This window comes from Plutella xylostella, chromosome 16, assembly GCF_932276165.1.
Source record: "Plutella xylostella chromosome 16, ilPluXylo3.1, whole genome shotgun sequence".
Lineage (NCBI taxonomy): Eukaryota > Metazoa > Arthropoda > Insecta > Lepidoptera > Plutellidae > Plutella > Plutella xylostella.
Window position 1 is genome coordinate 3,675,070 of NC_063996.1, and position 27,558 is coordinate 3,702,627.

Sequence of the window (27,558 nt, forward strand, 5' to 3'; positions counted from 1 at the left end):
CAACCGTGCAGGCTACACGGCTACGCGCTACGCCGTAGCAAAGCCTACGAAGTTCGTAGCAATCGTGCAGGAGTGATTTGGTGAAAAAGAAAAAAAAAACATTTGGTCGGTTTCGGTTGTGATTTAACTTAGTCCTCATTCTGAGGATTTAAAAGTGTTTAAACGAAAGATCAGTAAGAAGTTAAAAATAAGGTACCTAGTTATTAAGTGTTGGTATAAGATTGTTGTAAGGTTGTATAATAGTGCGTGTTGTGACATTAGAGCCCAGTGTTTATCGTTATAGTTTGTAAGCTGATATCGGTCACTGCTGTAAGGTAAGTTTTGATTCTATTCTATTCTAATATTTACCTTTTTTAAATTGCGAATGATAGTTTGAATTTGAATGTTCGTTTTAAAAACATATGCAGATAATAAGCATTACAGGTATAAGCACATAAGATTATTACTGATTAGTGAGTGATACCTTATTTATTCGGAATTAAGCGAGTTTCACTGGTCTCCCAATATGCCGCTATGATACGGACCATGCTCACATATTATATGTTCCCTGAGGAATTCTGATGATATATTATACCGAAATAACAATAATATTCTATTTAACCGTACGGTCAGCTTAGAGGTATACACTTTTGTACCTCGTCAAACTCACATACCGTCAATGATTGAATAAAAGGATGATTTGTTAGTTTGATGAGGTACCAAAGTGTATTCATGGTCCGTGAACTAAAATAACTCCATATTTTAGTTGTTTTATACACCTATGTACCTATATACTATATAATATGTTATTAGAAAAGGGTAATGTAAAAGGGATATGATAAAAAGCATAAAAAAATTATGGAAATAGTCATCAAACAAATTTGGAAGGGAACCTACTGAAATATTTAAATATAAGAATACTACACGTGAATAATATAAAGTTATGTATACTATAGTTTATAGCCAACATTCATAGCTATTCAACTGACTGTCTTATTATAGTAGTGATAGCATAAGTAAATACATATATTACCCTGGGTGAACAGGAAATACTTCACTCTAGGAGGATCCTTTCGTACACCACATAAATGTACTTACGTGAATATTATATATTTAAAATATTAAGTTACATTTCATAAGTCTTCATTAACCCAAAGGTTGTCTGGAAGAGATCGCTTTTAGCGATAGGGTCGCCTATTGTGTATACTGTTACAAATTTGTAATGTAATTTAATGTGTTTATCAATAAAGTCATATTGTATTGATAAATAGAAAAATATTTAATTAGCGTAATATTTGTAAAATGGAAAAGGAAAACTGCTATATCATTCACAAACAATTACTAAATTTTTTCTTTTGAATTTTTAATCTTCATACACTTCAATATAAGCTCGCTTAATTCATTTCCTTGCTTTTAAAACACTTTAATAAAGATTGGACGGTATTTAAGAGTTTTTATGTGTTACTAGCTGTTCCCGCGAGCTTCGTTACGCCTTAAAAAGTTTTCCCGTGGGAATTCCGGGATAAAAAGTAGATGTTTTTTCTCAGGGTCTATACCAAATTTCATTCAAATCCGTTTAGTTGTTTTGGCGTGAAAGAGTAACAGACAAACAGACAGACAGACAGACACAGTTACTTTCGCATTTATAATATTAGTTAGGATGTCAGTAAATACTTTTCTTAAATTAAGTATTTGTGGTAAAAAGAAACAGTCCTATCCTTCCACTGCAAGTCAAAATAAAAAACAAGAAACATCTAAATCTGTACTGAATCAACGCTGTCCTTTTGTTTGGCGCAGAACTTTTCCGATTTAGAGAAATAAGGAACTAGAATAATAGAGAGTCGCCGCAGCGATTTTCAACAAGCTCAGATAATACGATTAGATCACAGCTCACTGATCCAAATGGTCCCATTCTATTTTGTGTGGACTTAGACCTTTGTACTTCGTACTTATATGACAACTAATCAGGGCCCCAAGTCTACTAAATGCATTAGAGTATAATTGTATGTCGATTGTATGTCGACAGCGCAAAATTACACATTTGGCAGTCTTGTATTTTTTAAGACCATAGTGTCAGCTCGATGGAAGTTGGATGGAAGCCACTCATAATACATTGAACAACACGCTAGTCCACTGACAAGTGCCACACCGATATCGTCTCTCGGGTGACAATTTGCGTAGTCCACTATTTATTGACGTTTCCGTCAGTTGCTTCATTACGGTTTATCTGTCAAAAATTACCATTCTGAGGCCATTGAGCAGATACACCTAATATACACGTATTATTCAGATGTTGTCATAATGGATCGGAATTATAATTTAAATTTGCGGTGGGAAATGCTAATATTAGCAGACAGAGTGGACAGAGGTCGGCGGGAGTTGAAGGAGCGGCGTCGAAATCGCGCCTTCATGAGCCGGAATGTCGATCCTCTCGTGAGTTTGCCGGACTCGGAGTTTGTGAGGACATTTCGCCTCAGTAAGCATGTGGTGAAGGAGATTGCCGCGGATTTAACTCCCCTGATAGCCAAAGAACGCAGGAAAGATGGTATATCTATGAAGGTTTGGAGCCGTCTATAATTTGGCAAAAAATTGTTCTGAACTGGATGGTAGAAGACTATCTAATACTTAGGTATACTTATTATACGTTTCAGATACTCATTGCATTATTCTCTTAGCCATATTTTTAACATACTCCGAAAACAGGTTCTCAATAAAGTTTTAAAATCTTGAATCTTATAAGCTTATTAATTATAAAATAACTATCATCATATCGAGTTACTATCCCGCATTGTTGTGCAGATCCGTTATGTTCGGAAAGAAAAGGAGGACATATGTTACCAAGTAATAAAACTGTTCTAAAACAGTGGCTTGTGAAATAATTATTATCCGACAATCTCGTGTTTGTGAAAATCATTATAACCAATTTCAGAAAGAACATAATGTAAATATGGATTAGGCATTTAATAAATACAATAAAAATAAAAGAGTTACACACTGATTTAACTTTTATTTATCCTTTCCGTTTAAACACACTGCTATACAAAAAATATAACACATTAGTAATCCACACAATGAATGCTGGTTGAGTTGTTAGTTGAAACTAAATAATGGTAGTATAGTATACTAAGTATTCTATTATTTGTGAGGGTGTCAGTACCTGCACCTAGCTCACTCGAATGGAGCCTTTGTGCATATCGCCTTAAGGTCTAAACTCCACTCCTAAGCTTGGACCATTTCCTACCACGCTGGTCCTCTGCAGGTTTGTGGGTTCGAAAATCTAGATATGCAGGTTTTATCACGATGTTTTCATTCACCGTAAGAGCGATGGTATGTACGTACACTGTGCATAAATTCCAAAGTAGTTACTCATTGGTGACAATATCTAGATCTGGAGTTTAATTTTTAGTGTTCACACTGCTATACAAAGTTTCTGAAGGCCACTCAACAGTATACACTGAATCATTTTGTTGTATGATGCTGTCCTCTACGTTTCCAACCAAGTTACTGTTACGGTCATAGTCTTGGTGTCTGTAAAAAGAAAAAACATAACTGTTATCTAAGCAAACAAGCATACATTTGGTAAAAAATAAGTTTGTAAACAGTAAACAAACTAACCTCCGAATTAGGTGCTCTTTGAGACCGCTTATTTATGCGCCTCTTTTCCTTAATTCAGCTTTCAAAGCGTGCACAACTGCACATTCATCGATAAATAATCCATATTTGCGATAATTTCGCGAAGAGATCACTTTTCAACAGGGAAATGAACGAATTCGTCTGTATGTTTTTTTATCCACAACTAACAGAGAAAACCGAAACAAAACAAAACGATACAATGTTAAAGTTGACATAAGAAACAAAACCATATATATTACCTACTCTGTGTAACAAACAAATCGACACGACAATAGAGTTTTTTTTTTGCCTATGGTCTTAATTATACAGCCAGTTTAATATATGAAAAATATATTTAAATGCCATAACACGTCTTTTATTGATTTTAAAAAGCATCGAATCAGATAAAACAGTTATACTTTTAAATAAATAGTGTGAAAAATCTTCAAATTAAGCCCAAGTCGGACGATCCGTGCATGCTGGCTTTACAATTCTAACAAAAGCGGCAACACTGATAATATGCCAAGATGACGTCACGATCACTCTGTGTCAATAGCATTTATATTTTATCGAGACTGGCCGTGAGTCGTAGGGACTACCGTTTTTGGGCCAATCACAATGGAGTCTCTATTGAGTCTCTATAGGATATCTGCATTGATATTTTTTATAACCAATAGCAGACTTGAGGCCCAGTACAGTGGTCACTGTGGTCCGATAAAAAGGTGCATGTTACACGGAAGATGGGTAACGGAATCACGCCCACTAGAAAAAGTCACCACGTTACTTCATTAAAGAGGAAAGTAATTATTTCATGAAACTTTTTTTTAAATTTGGGTCGTTCCTAAAAAGTGGTAGTTGGTCAGTACGGTACACTTATTATATTTGGTATTAGGTATTTACCTACGACAGGTTGCCTTTACACAAACATTGTGAAACAGGACCTAAATATGATAGAGGTTGATCCTTATCTAAGAAAACGTTATCGATCATAGTTACTATCAACACACACATTCACCCTCCACTCTAGCTCTGTGAGAATCTATGTGTCGCTACTTAAACACTTAATTTCTGTAATAATTACTTGAAAGCCCTTGACAGAGTGTGTTCCGACAGCCCCAGGCATAAATGTATGCGAGTTGCCGTTACATTAGATGCGGTTGCGAAAGATTATTAATTTCTGAGCTCTCTGCAAACTAATATGTAAGTTAATGTGCAAATTGAAAGGATGTAATCTTGGGAGTTGTTTGATTTATGTATCTGCTGGTTGGGATGAAATTTGGAGATCAGATACTACTTATACCTACATAATATATGTAAAGTGTTTAATCCGTTAAGCGGCACGGGAAAAGCTGTGGGACAGTATAGTTACTCTACAGTATAGTAATCTGTAGTTATCTCCAGTTATTTAATCTATGTTTTTAATAAATAAGTAAATATGTGGGGACATCTCACACACGGCCATCCGACCCCAAGCTAGGCAGAGCCTGTGTTATGGGTATCGGACAGCTGATATATCTACACAAATACATAGCTAGATACATATATTTAATATGAATATCAAAACCCAAGACCCGAGTACAAATATATGTGTTTAAACAAATATCTGCTCCAGCCGGGAATCGAACCCGGGACCTTCGGCCTAGCAGTCAGGGCCACTAACCACTATGCCATTCGACCGCCAAATTTATAAAGTACCTACTTAGTTTTTTTTAATAAAGTACCTTGAGGTATCTTTGATCCGAACCCTTAGACCGTGCACAACTGAAGTACAATCCATTTAATGAATGTATTTGGTATACTTTTGGGAAAATAAATATTCCGTAGTGTAGTTAGAACAAACTATTCTAAAGGTTTTGACAGCATTAAAATTTATTACAATTTGTGCCTCCAGAATCGACATCATTGTATAGTTTTTATTATTAACAGGTAGGTACCTAACTACCTACCTATTTGTTGATGCTGAGATTGGATCACGTTTCCCCACAAGTGACTTTACATAACACCCGATACATTATTTATCACTACGTTCAAACGCGACGTCAACTCGTGTCAGAGAAGCGAAAACCGCACCCGTATTACCTCTGAGCTTTGACGTTTACTGATAGATTTAACGATATTAAACGAACAATACGAACTAGATTTGTGTCAAACCCAAACTAATTCAAAATAAGGGCTCACATGCAAAGTGAGGTATCGAGAGTAGTCGAGACGTTTCTTTTGCTCTTAGTTCGTTCGTCCATTTAGGGCCGGGACACATAAACACGATGCGACGTCGTGTCGTGAAAACATCTCCTTCGCACTCGCAGGTGTTCAATGGGAGAGAGCGAGAGAGTGGTACGACACGACGTCGTATCGTGTTTATGTGTCCCGGCCCTTAGGTCGTAATGAAATATCGTTGAATCTCTATACTCCATGTTTTTACTTTTACTTTCGCCAATTCCATGCCACCTTCATAATTATCATGATTTATGTTCATCATAAGCCAACGCACAACCACAGTCTTTCACATATTAAGCCCCCGCTACGTTCGCCAGTTTTTGGTCTCCACTCGAGAATTCTGGTATCAAATCTGTTATCGGTTATTCGGGAATCGAAAACTACGTAATAAAGGGCAATAGGGCAACTGTAGCTACACAAAAACGAACAAACGAGAGCTGTCTTGCAGTTATTACGTTTATTATATCCGACATCAAACTAGACAGAGCCTGTAAAATGGGTATCGGACAGCTGATACATCTACACGTATACATACCTAATACTAACATCCAGCACCCTGGAACAATCCATCTTCAAATAAATATGTGCCCCGGCCGGGAATCGAACCTGGAACCTTCAGCATAGCAGTCAGGGTCACTATTCAGTCAACTAAATGATTGCAACGTGATAGATTCGTGGCAGCAGCGATCCAAATTCGTTTTTAACCGACTTCGAAAAAAGGATGTTACTCCGCCATTTATGGACCGATGCTTTGTAAGCTTGAGTGTGGCTGTGCCGAGCTAGCGACGTGAGGGGAAACAGATAAGCAATTTACACTAAACACAGCCACTCTCGAGCCATAACGATCGGTGTTCGACACCCTGTCTAAACGTGTTGCAGAGGTTATATTGAGGATACCTCGTTAGTTTTGTTTGAGTTTGATTAGTTTGATGAACTTACGGTGAGGCGTCTTGATGAAGCTTTTGTCTTAAGAGGGGTGGCTCGAATGTTACGTATTGATAAAAGTATAAATAATTATTACTTATCAGCTTAATGAAAAGTATAAATAGTGTAATTGTTGCTAGGACGACGATTTTTAGTTCTCTCTTTCAGTATGACGGGTAGAATCACCTGCAAACGGGAATATCACTGATAAAAATTACCCTATAAAGTACATAGGCATCATACCCGTGTAACAGTTCCAATTTATTCCTATCGACCTAGAAAAATCTGGAACAAAATTATCGTAGGATTCCCTAGCCCGGCTTTCTTCGACAAATAACGTCCCCTCAATATTAGTTTTGGTCCTATTTACACAGGTAAGTACGCTTTCTTATAGCTAACCTGTAAAGGTACAGTCAGGCTCATAATTCTTCATTCATCTTTTTACCTTGTCACAATGTACAAAAGTGTACAACTTACAATTGTCTTTAAAAATTACACCAATCAAATATTTATTTTTGGCTAGCACGTTGACTTGCGAAAGGAACATTAAGCTAGTGTCCGTATTAAATATATGTCCGTCTCTTTCTGTCCTTATACTGTCAACGCAAGATACGTAAGAAACATTTTAAGGTCAACATTAGTTTAAATCCCCTTCTGCAACTCAGCGTTACTCGCAAATTTGCTGACATTCCTTACCTATTAATACAACAATATTATTAAATCAGACCTCGACTGCATTCCAATGATTATGTCGTCTGAGTATAATATTTCACCCTCCTCCGAGTTCATAAACTTGAATATTTCATTGATTCCTGCCCGTTTCTGGGTCAAGTTTAGTTTCGTTATTATTGATTGGACGTAGGTAAGGGTCGTTCTCCAATTAAATGAAATAATGAGTTGAAAATTGTTGGAGACTACATATTATATAGAGTACATATCATTAGAGTACTCAAACAAGCACTCACGAAAACCACACATAGTATTTACTATCACAAAAAAAACTGTCTCCATAGTAAAAAGTCATGTGACCAACAAAGTTTCTATGGAAAAGGAAATATTTTTTTCGTGAATTTTCAAAACTCGTAGAACAAAAGTTGCTCAGGATGACCCCCTGAGTCACTCCCTTTCGGCTTAGCATACATTTGCAACACCCTGTATAAAATAAAATATAAGAATAGCCAGCGGTATACCAATCCCACGTGACGACGTGAGCTGAAACATCGAATTTAACTAATTGATCCTATTGTACCGTTAATTGGGCATTCACCGGCGGATTATGGAATCTGATGAGAGACTAATCTATTGCCGACGTTCAAAATACGTTCAAATTGCATTTTCCAAACTAGTTCCCGCTTTATTCTGTAGCATGATGAAGTATCCTTAAGCTCTACCAATCACTTTTTCAACATCAAAAAAGGTTAACCGGTAGAAAATGCTGCTAGCATTAAGTTCGCCTTGTACAATAAAGAATTTAATAATAATAATAATCAGCATCAGCCGTCACCCATCACTCATTCGAAGTAAAAAATGGGATAAATGCTTAGCTAGCTTAATAAATAATTCCATCGAATGGCATGTCAAAGCTACCGGCTAATAGTCCTACTAAAACCTGATACATGTGAACGTACATGCTCTATTCTATTCTATTCTATTCTGTGTGGGGGTGTAAGTACCTGCACCTGGCTCTCTCGAGTGGAACCTTTGTGCATATCCCCAAGGTCTAAACTGCCTTCCTAAGCTTGGACCATTTCCCACCACGCTGGTCCACTGCGGGTTGGTGGGTTCACATATCTAGATGTGCTAGATCTAGATATGCAGGTTTCCTCACGATGTTTTCCTTCACCGTAAGAGCGATGGTATACATTGTACTTAAGTTAAAAGAACTCATTGGTGCATGTCAGCGCCGGGAATCGAACCCGCATCTCTTGCGTGAGAAGCGGGCGCTTACCCGACTGAGCTACCACCGCTCCGTAACGTACATGCTCATACCTAACCTAAATAAAATATAATATTTTAGGCTCATCACCGTAATTCAGGGGAGATTCACACGTTTTCACTGTAGATAGAAAGATAGATATTCTTTATTTGTACACAAAAACATGGACAACATTACAAAAACTTAACCTAACACATGGTTCAAATGGCGGTCTTATCGCTTAAAGCGATAGATTTGTACTCACGGGATAGGTCGCGAGTCGCGAGTCGTATCGCCGAAATACATTATTTAAGTATTCCTATATAAATTGGTCACGATATACCTAGGAATAAAATGAAACAAATTGTGGGCAGGAAAATGAAGTAATGTATGGAGGAGTGTGATTTGACTTTGTTCAACTTGAACGCGTTCAAGCGTAAAAAATGCCTGAATTATTTATCCGCCGAAGCGGCAAGAGGGCGTAATTTATATTCTCAAAGTTTGGAGACTTGACGTCCTTAAGGAGAAGCCACAAAAACAAATCATCAAAATGAAATCAACTAAATTGCACAGATCTACTAAACTTACACTTCACAAATACCACACTTTACAAGAAACGATAATATTATAAAAATAAAAAGTCGTCAGTGATATTCTACTATAAAAATATCACTGATGTCCACAAAATTATATCTTAAAAATTATTTATAATATTCGTCACCTTAACTTGTTCTTTCCTTAATGAGTAATTGTAGGTCGCGTCTTGGGGAAAGAAACGTTATTTATCATTTTGGAGGTGAAAAAATTGGTCGGGCGTTTTTTAAGAGTTTTAATTTTGCGAAAGACTAATTTTCACTGTGGCATACATTAATTAGAAACGGGATTATAATAGGAAAAAACTTTTGTACCTATGAGTAATTGCGAATAATATAAAATCTATGGTATACTTTGCACACCTTTAAGGCTTCTTTTACTTACTCGTAGTATAATATTCGATTTAGCACACACTTCAAACAAAGAATCTGAAAACAAAAATGTGTATAGGTCATGTAGGTCTCTCGTAAACCTACAATAAACGTCATCACAGTAATGAAATTCACAATAGCAATTATATTTTTTTACTGTCCCCAATCCACTTACCTATATAAAGAATTCCATTCTGCTTAGCTATTAATATGTATGTACCAAAGTAAGCAAATATTTTCTAAAAATAAAACATGAAGCCCTCTCGAATCGCTCGCCAACTCTCAAGCATATCTCAATAAATATATTTCAACCAACATTCACTTGAACATTCCGCGCAGTTTCACATTATTGTTCAAATAAAAACACAAAATAAAATAAAAATTCCTCTCAATACAGTAGAAGTAGCAATCCAATGCAGAAATCGTGGCCGGGAGATCTTCAAATGAAAAACAATAGCTCACAAACAAGTGAAGATCAATGCTTTTTTTATGTAACTTGATAAATAAATTTAGTACGAACATGTCTCTTTAAAAAGACCTGTTTCCGTAAAATCAATTTTATTTGCAAAAATAAGATAACACGACAGTCCTTAGAACCGAATCTACGAACAGTTATAGAAGGACTTACGTCACAGGCCACTTAACATTAATATACTTTATCTAATAAATGTATACGTGTCCGCTATATACTTTTCTACTGTCTAATATATGAACTAAATAGAATTTGGATTTTAATACAATGGAAACTAGAACTACTCTATATAATACGTCTAAAATCCCCTTCTAGGAACTCTATGTAATACGAGAAGGAGTGTAGCACCGCTGAAAATACCAGGGCAACACGAATCTGTAACAATTAGAAGTTGCAACCGTAGTTAGCTACAATACAGTGAGTGAAAATTGGAAAGTTCTCGACAGCGGGGCGGCGGATCGTGTGGACACATCTGACTTTTATTTGTTTTCCAAGTACAGTCCGGGCCACGGCTTTATGGTACTTACTTACATGGTTGTGTAAAAAATTACGTTTAAGGCGTTTGAAATAGATATTTTCTTCGTATTACATGCCCTACTACTAATATGTTCTAATGAGTAGGTTAATAGTGTCCACGCTTTATCATTAATTTAATATAATAATAATAATAATAATAAAAACGTTTATTCCGTGCCATCGCACACACACAGAAAAAAAAAAAAAGAAAACATAATGAAAAACAGTAATAAATGAACACAAAGACCTTATGACTAAACAAAAGAAATAGAGGAGAGGATATGTGTGCGTTGTCTGGCACCGAAACGGACGGCGGCTCAGCTAAGGCGGTAGAAGATAATAATTATATTACCTACTACCGCGCTGATTTTCAGCCGCTTCCCTTTATGATGCCACTGACTATAAATAAAAACTAAAAACTATAAACTAAAACTATGGCAAGTGCACGGCCGGCAGCTGTGAACCAAGGTCATCCGGGGTACTTCACACGCATAAGCGGTTCGTGTTTTCATAATATGAATATAGTTACTTTACAAGAGGCTTACAGCATCATCGTGATTAGATTTTGACTTTCTGTCTAACTACAAAGAGTCGAACTTTCAGTATCACGATGGCACTTACAAGCTTCTTGTAACGGGCAATTCTTTCTTTATATTTGGGAGTTAGTGGTTAGAAATTCGATGTGCGGTATTAATTTCATCTAATAATAAAATACATAAAAAATCGGACCGACTACATAGTACTTGTGTGTGAGGATACGTGGAAGGACTAAATATTTGCACAACGACTCTGTATTCCGCATCCCGAGGGCAAACTTATACTGAGGTGTTTCTGAAGACAAAATGTACATGAATTCGGGGGGCGGAAAAAACATTCTAGAACTTTTCACTGAAGGTTTTTTGTTCAAGTAGGTTTTGTGAGGTCAAAGATGGTGAAAAGTTTTGGCGTCCTGAACTTATTCTGCGAATACCTAATTAGCCAATTTCGTTGTGAAGTTATTGAATTGCGGTCTCGGTTTTGTGGATTGAAAATTTGTTCGGAGGTTTATAAATATACTTACATACGAGTTTTATATAGGTTCTGAAAGAATAATAAGACCTATTTAGAAGACTCTACTCACAAGTATGAGTACATAGAACAACGCATGCAGATTCGGGTGTACCCTCCATACTCAATTTATGAGTATAAATTTATTACCGTTCCTGACTTCAACCTACAGATATTTTTTTGCGTGTTGGTGACACTAGCATCTTTTCACTAGTGTTTGACTAGATAGCGTTAGTAACATTTGGTCAGATTTAGTGTGAGCCTCTGACTTCCCTAGAAATAGTCCCCTTTATGATAATTATAACGTTATGTAGTGTGTAAATTCATATCTACAAGAATCCCCGGACGGTATTCAACCGACGGCTGACTGGTGTAGTGGTTAGTGACCCTGACTGCTATGCCGAAGGTCCCGGGTTCGATTCCCGGCTGGTGCAGATATTTGTTTAAAGACAGATATTTGTACTCAGGTCTTGATATTTATAATTAACTAGCTGGTCCCGCGCGCTTCGCTTCGCCTTAAAAAGTTTTCCCGTGGGAATTCCGGGATAAAAAGCCTATGTTCTTTCCCAGGGCTTAGACCGTATGTATACCAAATTTCATTCAAATCCGTTCAGTAGTTTTGGCGTGAAAGAGTAACAGACAGACACAGTTACTTTCGCATTTATAATATTAGTTAGGATATACTATATAATATGTAACTATTTATTTGCGTAGATATATCAGCTGTCCGATACCCATAATACAGGCTCTGCCTAGCTTGGGGTCGGATGGCCGTGTGTGAGATGTTCCCACATATTATTGTCCCCACATAGGTATTATTATTAACCCTGGAACCTTCGAAATAAGAGCCAGTGTTGCCATCCCTTGCATCACCCGGAAACAAACACACACAGTCATGAATAAGTGCGCTATTTGGGAGCCACAACGAGGCGTCAAGCTCATAAAATTACCAGCTAGTTTGCCAACCAATTTGCAACCTAAATGATGATGTAAACTAACAAAGATATTGCCCGAACAACTCATGATTACGTTGGGTCTGATGTGACATCGTTATACGCGTGTCATCCCGAAAAATAGCTCAGTAAGCACATAAAGATAAATGCCCGGCATTTGGGCCGGTATCCCTCTGTCACATAGGAGCTGAGCCGTCGGCGAGCTATGTAAGGGACATACCAACTAACTTTTATATTCATATGAATCTACTCTCAGGCATCAATTAATTAAAAGGTAGATGTTAAGTACTTTATAAAACCCATACTCCCCACCAATAAAATTTAATAGATTAGCGCTAGGCAGGTATTTAAGAACCACCTTCTTAAAGTACTACACTTACTACATACAGTGAACATACGTACAAGTAAAGTATACAATTATCCAGAAGAAAATTCAATGTTTTCTTCATTTATCATATACATACTTTTAGCGATGCAACTGTTTATTGAGGTGTAGATTGTAGAATAATATAAAACATGGTCTTTTGGTGGTTTTATTTACAATGAATGGAATGATGGTGTAAAAGTATCTAACAAAGTCACAATGACATAAACTATAAACAATAAAAGGTTCCAAATTCAAACTATATACATGGGGCCTCATAATAAGGCGTCGTGGCGTCGTCAACACATACTCATCTGCATATATCAGAAAAGTCAATAAATAAACCTTTTTTAAAAATTGGGATTTTATGTCGCTAAAAACTTCGAAGCAACGTGTACCATAAATACAAGTAGATAAACTTACGTCTCATTAAACTTACATGCTATAAGTTCGCCTGCTCTCAGCCATGCAATTAAGCGACGATCGCATGAGACTTAGCTGCTAAATATCAGAGTCACGCGTCGTCGATACAGGGGGGTCACTCTACAGGGTGTTGTAAAAAGGGTATACTAAGCTGAAACGTTTTTTTTTTTTCGCGAATTTTTTAATTCTGATTTCAGTTTCGGGCTTAGATATAACAATGCTTCACATGCTGGTTTCGGCTTAGTATAGCCTTTTTGCAACACCCTGTATATGACGAAAAACTAAGTTTCGCAGCGTTGCTGCGCGAGCCACGACTCTATCTCGTTGTATTACACGTGCCGATTGCACAACAGCTCTCGTTTTTCGTCAGTATTGAGTAACCCTCCAGACTTTACAGACTTAGCAAGTTTCATGATCAAAACTATTAATATAAGCTGAGCCGATCAAGCAACAATTATAAAGTTATGAGAGAACAGCATCATTATCTGTCGGTGTACTATCCGGCGGTGTGGGAGCTGGATGCAGAAAATGAATTATTTTGAGAAGAGTTGAGTATTTTGTGTAGACTTCTGTGACGTGAGGGATCTTTCAGGTGACTTCCCGAAATACACTGTCTTTCAGTTTTAAACCTGATGTGCCATTATCGTGTCCAAAACAACAAAAGTAACTCTGGGCAGTTCTTCTTTTTAACCTACATAACTTAGTCTCCATCAGTTGTGAAGAAAAAATCATGAGTTTTACAAATATTTATTTATTTATTTATATTTCAGCGTGCATTGTACTAAAAACACAACGGCCGTGCACGTTTACAAAAATATAAATTTATATTTTTGTATTTAAAATTACGTTACAGAGTGGTAAATCCGCGTGACAGAGGAGTATTTCATACGAATCTTGGCTGTCTCCCGCCACTTCATCCTGCGCATATTCGATAATGTTACAAAAAATATATGACAACATAAAATATAAAAAATTATTTAAACTCCAGAAGAAGAAGTATTACCTATTTAGTAAAACAAAATATATATTTTTAAATGATTTCTGAAATATTTAAAAAAATTGTTGAAAATTTGTCTCTTACTACCTAATGTTTTAGTAGTAACATTCTGTCACGTAGGTTGCCATTTAAAATATTTGTTTGAGCCACTCGTCCTTATTGCCATCGATCTGAGTTTAAGGTCTCCTTTTCCCCTTGGTAAGATTTCCCCTTTGAGATCCAGACGCCGCGTATCGGCCACCCGCAAAGTGTGACAGGAGGTGCGTGTGTTTATTCGGCGACAGCTTCGTCACGTAGGTAATTGTTAAAATAAAATACATTGAAATTATTATTTTGTTATTTACTCATTGGTAATAACAATTACTTTGAAATCAACATGTGAATATTACACTTTATGTTACTGTTTAAATGCTAATCGACTTTGCAACACATTTTACCCCTCTGTCACACGACAAATCTGTCACATTCTTACCAAACACTCCAACCTGAGAATATTCATCAAAGAAAAATTGAAGAGAAACTACACGTTTTGGTTAAAGTACGAAGCGAAAGGAACGTCCAATACACTTGCGCTTCATTAATAAAAAGTTTCGTTAGTGAAAAAGCTAATTTCGTGCTATTGTTCTCAAGAACAGACGATGAATGTGGTAGACTGTTTAATATGGTGGAGAATGATTTATCGGATGTTTGATGATAACATTTAAGTCCTTCCAGCTTCTAATGTAATTAAAAAAGGAAAGAGTATTTTTTTCAAGTTCTAAGAGCCACTGCTGTATTTTCGAAATATGGCTGATTAAAACTTTAACAAATTACGTAATTTTCATTATGTTACTTAAATTTTAGGTTGCCGAAAATATTAATTGTGCAGATAAACATTATTTTATGTAGTTGGAACAAATTTGTCCTTTAAGTTTCTGAAATACGGATATTTCACTCTCCAGAGGTTCTCAAGTGTGATTTCATTAGTTATACTAATAATAAAGATATCTCCAGTAAATTTTTTGACTAACTTGAAACCATAATGATTTATATGTAAGTTACTCAATTATTATTTTTAAATAAAACTGTTTTATTCCAAAACGCTGTCGCATATTTAAAAGAATAACAACTATGTCACATCGTTTACCACTCTGTAACGATTGGTGTCTCCTGGTAGTCAACTTATTTTTGGTCGTTTATATGTTATGTTATAAATAGTGCAACTTTGGAAAAATCATATTAAATTAAGTCATTGATGTTAACGTCTATGCTGTTAATTTTTTACTGTAATTAGTAGCGAAAAAATATTTATAGCAAAAACAAGCTTCATTTTAGCTGAAATTGTGACAGAGTGGTAATAACTACTTTATAAATATTTTGTTATTACTAAAAATCCATTCTTTCATATGTTTTCTAAAATGGTATTTTGTTTATTAACGTATCAAAAAAGTTTCATTTTAATCGACGAAGACTATTTCGTTAAAATAAAATAAAAGATTCTGTGACGAAGGTGTAATTTTCTTTGCCTTATCCACGTATTATGTTCTGAAAATCTTGAAAAAATACTTAAACTTCGCGGCCAACCACCTTTTTCGATAGAATAGAAATGTAGCTATCATAAAAATTATAAGAGTTCACCAAAAAGCTAAAGTTATTTTTTTCAAATTCGGGATAATTTTTTATCCATTATGTAGGTTAAAAAGAAGAACTGCCCAACTAACTAGTAAGGTGAGTTTGTAAATATTTAAATAAAATCAATCATTTTAATTCACAATACAAAGCCATTCCAAACTTCATTTCTCTTTGAAATTATCAGTACTGGAGAACGCCATTTCAAAGACCTACTTACTTAATTTTGCTCCTAGTCTATTGTCCCCACCTACTGCCAGTACGACCATACCCCTCCCCCTGTTCTTTGATACGGTTTACTTACTTCATTATAAAGGCGTGTACAGATTTCTTCCTCTCTGTTTATGAATAATAATACAGCTGTACCCGCTTCGCTTCGCCCTAAAAAGTTTTTCCGTGGGAATTCCGCGATAAAAAGTAGCCTATGTTCTTTCTAAGGGTCTAAACCATATGTATACCAAATTTTATTAAAATCCGTACGGTAGTTTTGGCGTGAAAAGTAACAGACAGACAGACACAGTTACTTTCGCATTTATAATATTAGTTAGGATTAGGATTAGTTAAGATTAGGATTACTCTCTGTTTATTACTATTACATATTGAGTTCACTTTTAAAATATATACTTGCATCAAACTCAATTTTATTTTATAACTATGCAGCTTTTCCACATGATTGGTCCACTGTTGCACTCGAGTAGTTCTTATTTTGCCTGCGATAATCGTGACTATACTATGAGATGAAGGGCGTCCCACGGTACACTGGCCAGTGATTGTTTACACTAATTTCATCTGCCTACCTACTAATAATTCTGAACTTTCATAAGGGAATAAATAGGTTGCCTATAGAAAACTTCTTTGACAACGATTTTCGAATTCAAATTGTATTGAATTGGGCACATATTGCTTCGTAAATGTGACTTAATTCGTGATAGGGCCACCGGGTATACTTTTTAGAAGACTTTTTTTTACGTCTTTCAATTTATGTAGACGGATTATATAGTAGGTATACATTGCGTATGAAGTTTTCGAATCCTTTTGGAATCCTGTCTGTTAAAACAAGCTATGCTATCCGTTTCCCAAAACAACCATTGTGTTGGAACAAAAAAAACATTGTTTTCAATTTCCTACATCTGTACTGAGAGTCTATCGACTAAGCCAAGAATATCTTCAGATGTTTTCATGATATTCCGTACCGATATCAAATTACTCTCCTAATTCCATATCACTTTGTAAGGCTGCGCCATTTATCGAATTAACCGTACACTTATTGAGTTTCGCTATTCAATATGATGGAAAAGGACCTCCTTCTCTATTGAAATAACATTGATTAATTCGTAGAAACATATTATTAAGTAGGTACTTATAATTATATTTTGTATGTATTTACCTACTTAGTATACAAATACATGCGGTATGTATTGAGAAAATAACAAAATAATTATATTTATTGAACACGATATCCGTTGTAATACGAGTAAAGATACTATGATTTCAGGGACGGACGAATATGAATTTTATAGAATGTAAAATGATAATAATACAGGGTGTGCCCGAAAATAATTTCAGTATTACAAAATTCGCGAAAAAACAACATTTTATATAGAAATTTTGTTGGTCACGTGACTTTTTACTATCATCATCATCATCATTATCAGCCCGTATCTGCCCACTGCTGGGTATAAGCCTCTTTCCTATCACGACTTTTTACTATGGAGAATGACTTTTTTTTCGCGAATTTTGAAATTCAGATTTCATTTTCGGGCTTAGATATAACATGCTGCACATGTAACTTTCGGCTTAGTATACCCTTTTAGCAATACCCTGTATAATGGAGACACATTGTAACAACATGAATTAGATACCTAATATATATGGCTTACTTTAAACATAATAACTATGTTTACTGATCCAATTCGCCGCAGTCTACTACATACACCTACATAAAAGTGATATTCTCGTAGGTGTACCTAACAAAAGCTATCATACTTACCTAAACCACATTGCACCCCAAAGGACCTGAAACTACGCGGTACTTACCCTCAATAAACATCTAGAATTATCGGTTCTCACGTTTCTTGGAGCTCCTACACTTTGGTTTTTATGTACAGTTTGTGCTCTTCACAACGACGCTCCAAAACGGTCTCAACTGAAATAGGTACTTGTTTTAGTTTAAAAGCTTGCAGAGTGAAATTTAAAAGAAAGAAGCACCGAGTTTTACTGATATGTTCGGTTATACAGAGTTCATTTATTTTTTTACTGCAGCAAAGTTTATGCAGTAGTTATTTTATTAATTAAGTATTTAATTTGAGAGAGTCGCGCGGTTTTGCTGTACACCAATCACCTTCTAAGTTAAAGATAAGGTGAAAATGAAGTAACCGATTGAATCTTTTAAATAGAGTGTACTTATTTAAAAGATTCCTACTAATCAAAGGTGCAGCGCGACGGCACTAAATATAAGTACATAATATATTGAGTTTCCATTTCAGTTTTCTACACTTGTCTTAGGTATTATCCATTCTGTACCTACTGTATTTCAGAACCTTCATAACTTCATGCAGTCACAACATAACCACGCCTTCGTGACCGCCTAAGCCTATAAGTTCTCCAGCCAGATTGTAATTGTGCTCACGCGGATGTAATTTAATTCCGTTATCTGCCGAGCCGATGCTATCGGGTCAAGGCTTATCCTGCCTCCAATTTCACTCGATTCCATCACTAATACGTGATGTGCTAGTTACCATGTAGATATGTTATAATGGCGACTGGATTCCGGCAGTTTTTTACTTGGTGTCAGAGGGATCGTAACATTCTCATGTTATAAACAAGTCAAATGGAATTTACACATTTTATACACATAATTATGCTCACAACTGTATGGCAGCGTTCCCACTACGCCGGACCGGCAGATCTGCCGCGCCGGTAAATCTGCCGGAAGAGCTAGTGGCTGTACAATTTATATGAAGCTATTCACATTATCCCGGGTCCGGCATTTTTGCCGAGCCCGGCATTTCTACCGAACGTTTTGTCACTACGAATTGCCGGTAGAACGACCGGGCCCGGAGTAATGTGAACGAGTTTGTGCCGGTATCTGTCCCCCGCTCGCCCCGCTCGTGCTCCCCTCGCCCCGCCCGTGTTCCACTCACGTCATTCCACGCGCAGGTCCAAATTCAACTGAGGACTGTCTGAATTTCTTCCGGGATCCGATGTAATGTGAACACTCTGTCCGGTGTCCGGTTTTCGGCAGATCTGCCGGTCCGGCGTAGTGGGAACGCTGCTTTACCGCGCCGGTAAATCTGCCGGAAGAGCTAGTGGCTGTACAATTTATATGAAGCTATTCACATTATCCCGGGTCCGGCATTTTTGCCGAGCCCGGCATTTCTACCGAACGTTTTGTCACTACGAATTGCCGGTAGAACGACCGGGCCCGGAGTAATGTGAACGAGTTTGTGCCGGTATCTGTCCCCCGCTCGCCCCGCTCGTGCTCCCCTCGATTGTGCGCGCAGGTCCAAATTCAACTGAGGACTGTCTGAATTTCTTCCGGGATCCGATGTAATGTGAACACTCTGTCCGGTGTCCGGTTTTCGGCAGATCTGCCGGTCCGGCGTAGTGGGAACGCTGCCTATATGAAGCTATTCACATTATCCCGGGTCCGGCATTTTTGCCGAGCCCGGCATTTCTACCGAACGTTTTGTCACTACGAATTGCCGGTAGAACGACCGGGCCCGGAGTAATGTGAACGAGTTTGTGCTGGTATCTGTCCCCCGCTCGCCCCGCCCGTGTTCCACTCACGTCATTCGGCTCGCATGTTCTGGTAAAAGTAGACGTTTAGCATGGATATTCAAGCAGAAACTTTAAGGCAGCGTTCCCACTACGCCGGACCGGCATATCTGCCGAAAACCGGACACCGGACAGAGTGTTCACATTACATCGGATCCCGGAAGAAATTCAGACAGTCCTCAGTTGTTTCATTTTACATCCAGGGGCGAGGGGAGCACGAGCGGGGCGAGCGGGGGACAGATACCGGCACAAACTCGTTCACATTAGGCAGCGTTCCCACTACGCCGGACCGGCAGATCTGCCGAAAACCGGACACCGGACAGAGTGTTCACATTACATCGGATCCCGGAAGAAATTCAGACAGTTTCTGCTTGAATATCCATGCTCCGAATGACGTGAGTGGAACACGGGCGGGGCGAGGGGAGCACGAGCGGGGCGAGCGGGGGACAGATACCGGCACAAACTCGTTCACATTACTCCGGGCCCGGTCGTTCTACCGGCAATTCGTAGTGACAAAACGTTCGGTAGAAATGCCGGGCTCGGCAAAAATGCCGGACCCGGGATAATGTGAATAGCTTCATATAAATTGTACAGCCACTAGCTCTTCCGGCAGATTTACCGGCGCGGCAGATCTGCCGGTCCGGCGTAGTGAGTAAAGAATTTACAGTTTTCAATACAAATCTTTGTATGATCTTCGGTGGGAAACCACCATTAGCCAATCAGATTAATTTTAAATTTTCAATCACTGACTTTCCTGTGTGTCTGTGTGCGCCGTTCATTGAATAACATAGACGTGCGACATTTATAATGTTTTACAACCAATAAAAAATAACACTTTTCACGATCGGAAAGCGGACAATTTGGCGTCGACACAAGATACGCTACTCGGGGTTAATTCAGCTGCAAACGGCTGTCCTACAAAAAGGGTATAACGTCGAACCGAGACTAAAGGGAGATATAAAAGGGTATAAAGGGTCGCTGTCCAGTGAAACGGTTGCTATGATAAAGCTACTCAATGTATAAAACTGATCGGTTGATAAATAACATTATTATTATTCCATTACAAAACTAAAAAATGTCTGATCAAGCAAAAACGTTTTATACTTATACGGTTTCATTGTAATCATTGAATTAATAAATAATAATAATAATAATAAATCACATCTCACACACGGCCATCCGACCCCAAGCTAGGCAGAACCTGTGTTATGGGTATCGGACACCTGATATATCTACACAAATACATACATAGATCGATACTAAATATAAATATCAACACCCAAGACCCGAGTACAAATATCTGTCTTTAAACAAATATCTGCCCCAGCCGGGAATCGAACCCGGGACCTTCGGCATAGCAGTCAGGGCCACTAACCACTACGCCATTCGACCGCCATTCGAATTAATGATGAACCAATTCCTATTTCCGTGACTCTCATAAGAGGGTGTTTTCCCAATTGTAACAATCTGGGATTAAAAAAACTCTCATCACAGCTTAGCTACAGTAGCATAGCTAGTGAAGGAAGGCCCCCCTAAGCCCATGTTGTAAAAGGCACATTTTACGCGGCCGGCGTCCCACATTATGATGGTCATGTCAGGTCACTGCAGACTCGGCCGAGAATACATGTGGCCTTTCAAGTTTGCTGCCTTCTTTTGTTTTTATCCGACGGAGAAGCGAAAAGGAGGGTTACGTTGTGTAAGTCGTAGGTATGTATGTATACTGTATTCATTCACACATGGCTCAAAAGGTAAGCAATGTTTGTGTGTCTTTTTATATAAATTTATTTAAAATCTAGGTTTTTGTCTATATTACCGAATGGTGTGTGTAATGGTTAGTGACTCCGACTGCTATGCTTAAGGTCCCGGGTTCAATTGCCGGCTGAGGCATATATTTGCTAAAAGACAGATATTTGTACTCGGATCTTGGGTGTTAATATGTGTACCTACCTATTTTATTTTATTTTATTATTTTATTTTATCGTATTCGGAAAACTTACAGCTATCTTAAACTAGTTTACATTTATATGATGCATCTAAGAGCCATTTAATAGTTTTCGCATATGGTAGTGATCTATGAATCAGCTGTTCGATACCCATGTTACAGGCTCTGTCTAGCTTGGGGTTGGATGCCCGTGTGGGAAATTTCCCCACATACATTTTACTCTACCAAACCACACTGAGGGGTCAATATTTCCATTGTTCACTGTCAAAGCTAACTGTTTGCTATTACTTTTTCTCCAATAACTTTTTATATGGAGTTTCATAATTATTTACGCATATACAGGCCAAAATACGTACCTATTTCTGTTATTACTGGATGTATAATGTTAGGTGCTCCCATTTTTTTTTGCATAATACATGTATGTATTGGTCCACTCGAATAACTTTCCCTAAGAAAAATACACTGGGAAAGTAATTACACAACGAAAGTAAATGATAATATATTAAGCTCATTGAATCTGCAGTCAGTGTCGGGGAGGTTTAATGAACCCAAATTGTGAGGCATGAAAGGTCACTGGGTGGATGAATTTATGTGTATTCTTTTGTAGTTTAAAATTCTACAGTAAGTTACCTATCAAACTTTCTATGGTAAATGGATGGATTGATGTATTTTTTTATTGTGTATAATTCTATCAGTTTGAAAAGTAGGTAGATCATTTAAACCGAATTATACCTATGTTGCTTTGCAGGATAAAATGGTATTTTTAGGGCCTTAACACAAAAACTTAGACAGTATTTAACAAGTGTTCAGCCCCTATAAAATCTGTCAAATTTCGTTTTAAACACTTGTGAAACAGTGTTTAAAGTTTTTTGCTGTAGTACAGATATTGTCTAAGGCCGGTAAGTCCCGAGTTTGGTTCGTGCGTCTTTGCGTCCGAAAAAAACCTATATATTACATCGGGACCATACAAATTTTGACCGACGTTATGTCAGTCCTTAGTTAATAACTACTAACTTCGATAATGGAATTATGATCTTGGAATTTTATACCTACCTTACTAATATTTTCAACATCTATAATGTTTCACATTAAAGCAAAATTTTATCAACGATAAAAAAGATTGTATCACATTAAAATTCTCTTAACGGGCGACGACCAAAAAAGCAATCAACTTCATATTATTCAATAAACTCTGGCCGTCGTCGTAAGCAAAAAACACCCATAAAATATTATGAAGTAATATGAATTTTATAGCACAACACAAGTGGACAAGCATGGCGGATGATGGCCTGAGCTCTTCCTTACGACCGACCCACATAAAGATTATGTACTTCTAGCAAGGTTCTAGTAAGGCGACAACAGGCGTAAGGCTATAGATTTTTAGGGATCTGTATAAATTTTGTGTATTTAGAAAATAGATCAAACAACATGAATATGACTGAACAGTTAACACCTTATTTAGAATAACAATAATAATTGACAACATTTCAAAATTTTATACAGTTGAAATTCGAAAACCATTTAGAGATATGGCTCTAATATTCACAAAAAAAAATGTTTCCGATTTTTCTTTTGATTTATTTCAGAGAAAAACATAAAAATCTAAATTATCATTCGTGACACCACGATGTGGCATAATAATTAAACGGGCTTTTACTTCTAAAACATCAACAACAAAAAAACATGTTATGTCACTTTGACAATGACAATGACAAAAATCACTCAAATGTCTGTCACTTTTATGTGTCCTTGTCAATGACGGAAGTACGTGATTGGTCCTTGCCACAAAATAAAGTTGAAGTTGAAGCTGATTGGTCCTTGTTCATGTCAAGTTAATGTCATCCAACTTTTTTTTTTTAGGTTAGGCAGGCAACGAAAATATTTTTATCCCAAGCCTCGACGTGACGTCACTCATACTAAAAATATTTTGAACTTTGAAATCAAAAAAATATATTAAAACATAGAAATATTAAGAAATAAAAAAATACGGGTCATCTAAATTTGTGATATCTCGTCGAAAATAAAATAAAATCGGTGAGCATTTTATTTGAAATGTTGTCAATTATATTATGCTATACTCATGTACATTGGAAAGTTTCGTTTACTTGGAACACAGTATAAAATGTACAGTTAATTCATGAATCTCTCTTCTAAAGACACATGAGACAGTTAGGGTACTTATCACAGGACAACGGCAACGAAAGTACATACATATACCCTTTTTCTTCGCGTCACTTCCTTATCCCATATACAAGGGAGCTTATGTAGTGAGCCAGAGAACATCGCGTCCGACCAGAATTTCATTCTTACGAGGGGAGTGAAGCAGAACATTCACTCCAGAATATTATTGTATAGTTTGTTGATAAAATTACTGTAAAAAACTACACTCACGGGCAATGAAAAGGTTCCACTGAGAAGAAAAACACCAAAATACTGATAAACGGAAAAGGCTAGTTTAATGACGCCTTCTACAACATTGAAGTATATTTAACAGAGCCTCAGTATATTACCAACTAAATACGGAAATATTTTGTCAAATTTTAAATTAAATGTTAAAAAAAAATTGGGTCATTTGGTGTTGACTTTTTGTGAGTGGAACTATTTCATTGCCCGTGAGTGTATAAGTATCCTACTTTTATTATGTACCTAATAAAAACGAGACAAAAAAACCGAATCATTTCTATACACCTAGCATTTCTCTACGCCACAATAATGATGACAATCAGTTATTGCGCACCAAATTTCATTACCGCTACATCGTAACGACTATCGCACTCCAGCCACAGTCCTAATTAGGATCTCGAGAAAAACTGATGACATTTTCCCTCTACCTAATAAAAGGATATAAAAAGGTCCGAGTTTTTCTGACCACTAATCTGGCTCGCGATGAGTGCGGATCCAGAGCTTTATTTTCCAATATACCGCCCGGAGAGTGGCCCGTGTGATTGTACTAACGTATGTACGTACGTATATTTTTAACAATCGACTGGAAATACGGGTGTAAAGAAGGTATAACTAGTTATTATTCTGTGCTATAGCCATGGATCTGTCGTGGAAGTATTAAGTAGGTACTAACATGATGTTTCTACTTTCTTGGTTATTTATTAAACATTGACCATAAATCCCAATAAACAACTCCAAATAATGATTCTGTTATAACTGAAATGGTGAGAATTTACGAGTATAAACAGAATGACCTCCTGGCCGGTAATCTGGGTTAGAAGGCTAGGGGAGAGCATTAGCTTTACTTTACATTGTAATAACTGTAACGTTGTATATTGTAAACAATGTGACTGTGACGTCATTAAACATGAACAGCCCTTAGTCTGTGTATTTCAAAGGGTTCTCTCTATATCACGAAAAACGAAATTTCGGGGTTCTGCTGCACGAGCCACGACTCTATATCGTTGTATTAAACGATAGCTCACGTTCGTTCGTTTTTCGTGAGCATAGAGCAATCTTCCTGGTTCCTACTAACGTGTAGTAGTAAATAAATAAATATAAATAAATATGTGAGGACATCTCACACACGGCCATCCGACCGACCCCAAGCTAGGCAGAACCTGTGTTATGGGTGTCGGACAGCTGATATATCTACACAAATACATAGATAGATAGATACTAAATATAAATATCAACACACAAGACCCGAGTACAAATATCTGTCTTTAAACAAATATCTGCCCCAGCCGGGAATCGAACTTCGAATCGTTATAATAGGCGAACGAACATAGCCTGCAATCTGAAATGTAAATTGTATTTATCTGGCATATAGGTATTTACCTGCAGCAACTGAAGGATCGTTGACTTTTATTGTACGGTGGCCTGCGCCTAAAAGTATACAGCCGGAGTTTTTAAAATAGCCATCCCTGATGATGAAGGGACCAGCTACATCTGTTATAAATCCGGGGACGTGTTGTGTGTGATGTGTATAGCAGTGGTGTTTATGTGGATGTGCTTGAGCAGCATGTGAGCTTGAGATCGCTATTTTAAAAACTCCGCCTGTATACTTTTAGGCGCAGGCCACCGTACTTACCTACTAGTTATGCCGTAAAATTCAATAAAATTTTATCAGCTATGGAGAAAAGAAACACTTGTAAGTCATAACACGACCCTCATAGCAATACATTTTTGTTTTAATTAACGGCATGTAAACCGTCTCTTATTTCTACATCCTTAGGGAATTAATTATACTCTTATCGCCATCGCGAAGAGGCGCTCGAGTCACGGCTCCCAGCCCTCCTCGCAAACCAAAACCTCTTTGAAGCGAGAACTCAAAATGAATTCATTAAAAATACTCCGCGTTTCTGGATTTTTTAATAAAACGATTGACCCTCACTCCCGCCATTTGCAGAGATGTAATCAGCAAGGAACAACAGCCTGGCGATTTTGTTAAACATTTGATCCCCCCATTGGCACGTAGGAGGGGGGCAGTTCCGGTGACTGGGAAAAATTGTAATGGTTGAGATTTATAAAAAAAAACATCTAGAAAAGTCAAAGATTTTTTTGAGTAATAGGCAAGTTATCTTAACTTATACATATCAAGCGTAAATTTAATGTTTTGTGCCACTTAGCTAACGATAGGTATAAATCCATTTAAATCATAAATAAATGTATCGGTATTGACGCAGAAATATCATGACGAAAAACCATGTTCACCAGAATTGGGTCTCAGGGGGATAGGGATAACTGGAGCACTGCACAATGAAAGTGTGTGAGTGGTTTAGAGCCGAGATAATTCCCTGTGAAAATAACCTGTAGGTACGGTGGCCTGCGCCTAAAAGTATACAGACGGAGTTTTTAAAATAGCGATCTTAAGCTCACATGCTGCTCAAGCACATCCACATGAACACTTTGAACACCACTGCTACACACATCACACACAACACAGCCCACAGTCCCTTCATCATCAGGGATCGCTATTTTAAAAACTCCGCCTGTATACTTGCGCAGGCCACCGTACATTGAGATACATTACAGATTTATCACGAATATAATGGATGGTAAAATAGAATAGAAGGGAGCGGTTGGAACTATATCGACAAGAGCAAGGCTCTTAAACTTAAGACGAAGAAGATTTAGGCACATGATAATAAAAATTCAATTTTCAATGTACTTACAGGCTCTCGCAAAAGTGGTATAGTAAGCCAAAAGAGAGTGACTCAATCAAGGGCTCATTCTGAAAATAAATAAATAATAATAATAAATTTATATGTGGGGACATCTCACACACGGCCATCCGACCCCAAAGTAGGCAGAGCTTGTGATATGGGTATCTGTCACCTGATATATCTACTGATTATTGGAATGATTACGCTATAATTTACTTTCATGCAACTTTGACTGAACTGTATAAAAATTACCGCCAGCCACCAGTTGATAATAAGTACTTTGATACAGTTATTGAAACTGGCAGTTAATCATTGTGCTAAAACAAAACATATTGTTGCAGATCGTAAATTAAAATTTCACCATAATAGCGGAACAAATAAATTGAGAATGACTGGCAGGTTTCGCCATAATAGCGGAACAAATAAATTGAGAATGACTGGCAGGCTGCAGAAGCTTTTAATAAGTTCGAAAGTGTTTATTACGCACAAAACATAACTTCTATAAAGTTACGTCGTAGATACTAACTTTCCTTTTATGTTGGCACCATCCGTATAATACCCCTTTAGAGGAATTTAAACATTTCACCTCTGAAAGTTTTGTCAATTTGGAAGTCATAACTTTGTTGAAATAGTTCCTTTGATAAAGAGGAAGTTAACATCTTTTAGTGAAGTTATGATGATCACATTCGGTAGCTGATACAGATAATCTCAGTTACTTTTATAGATATAAAATAAA

General features: G+C 37.1%; 1 protein-coding gene across 1 annotated transcript in view; it reads left to right on the forward strand.

The window, feature by feature from the left end:
• LOC105386898 overlaps positions 1 to 27,558 on the forward strand; it is a 256,587-nt gene continuing 229,029 nt past the window's right edge. The window contains exon 1 of the mRNA XM_048626326.1: positions 1 to 314. The gene's annotated coding sequence lies outside the window, so the exon portion shown is untranslated. The remainder of the gene's footprint in view (positions 315 to 27,558) is intronic.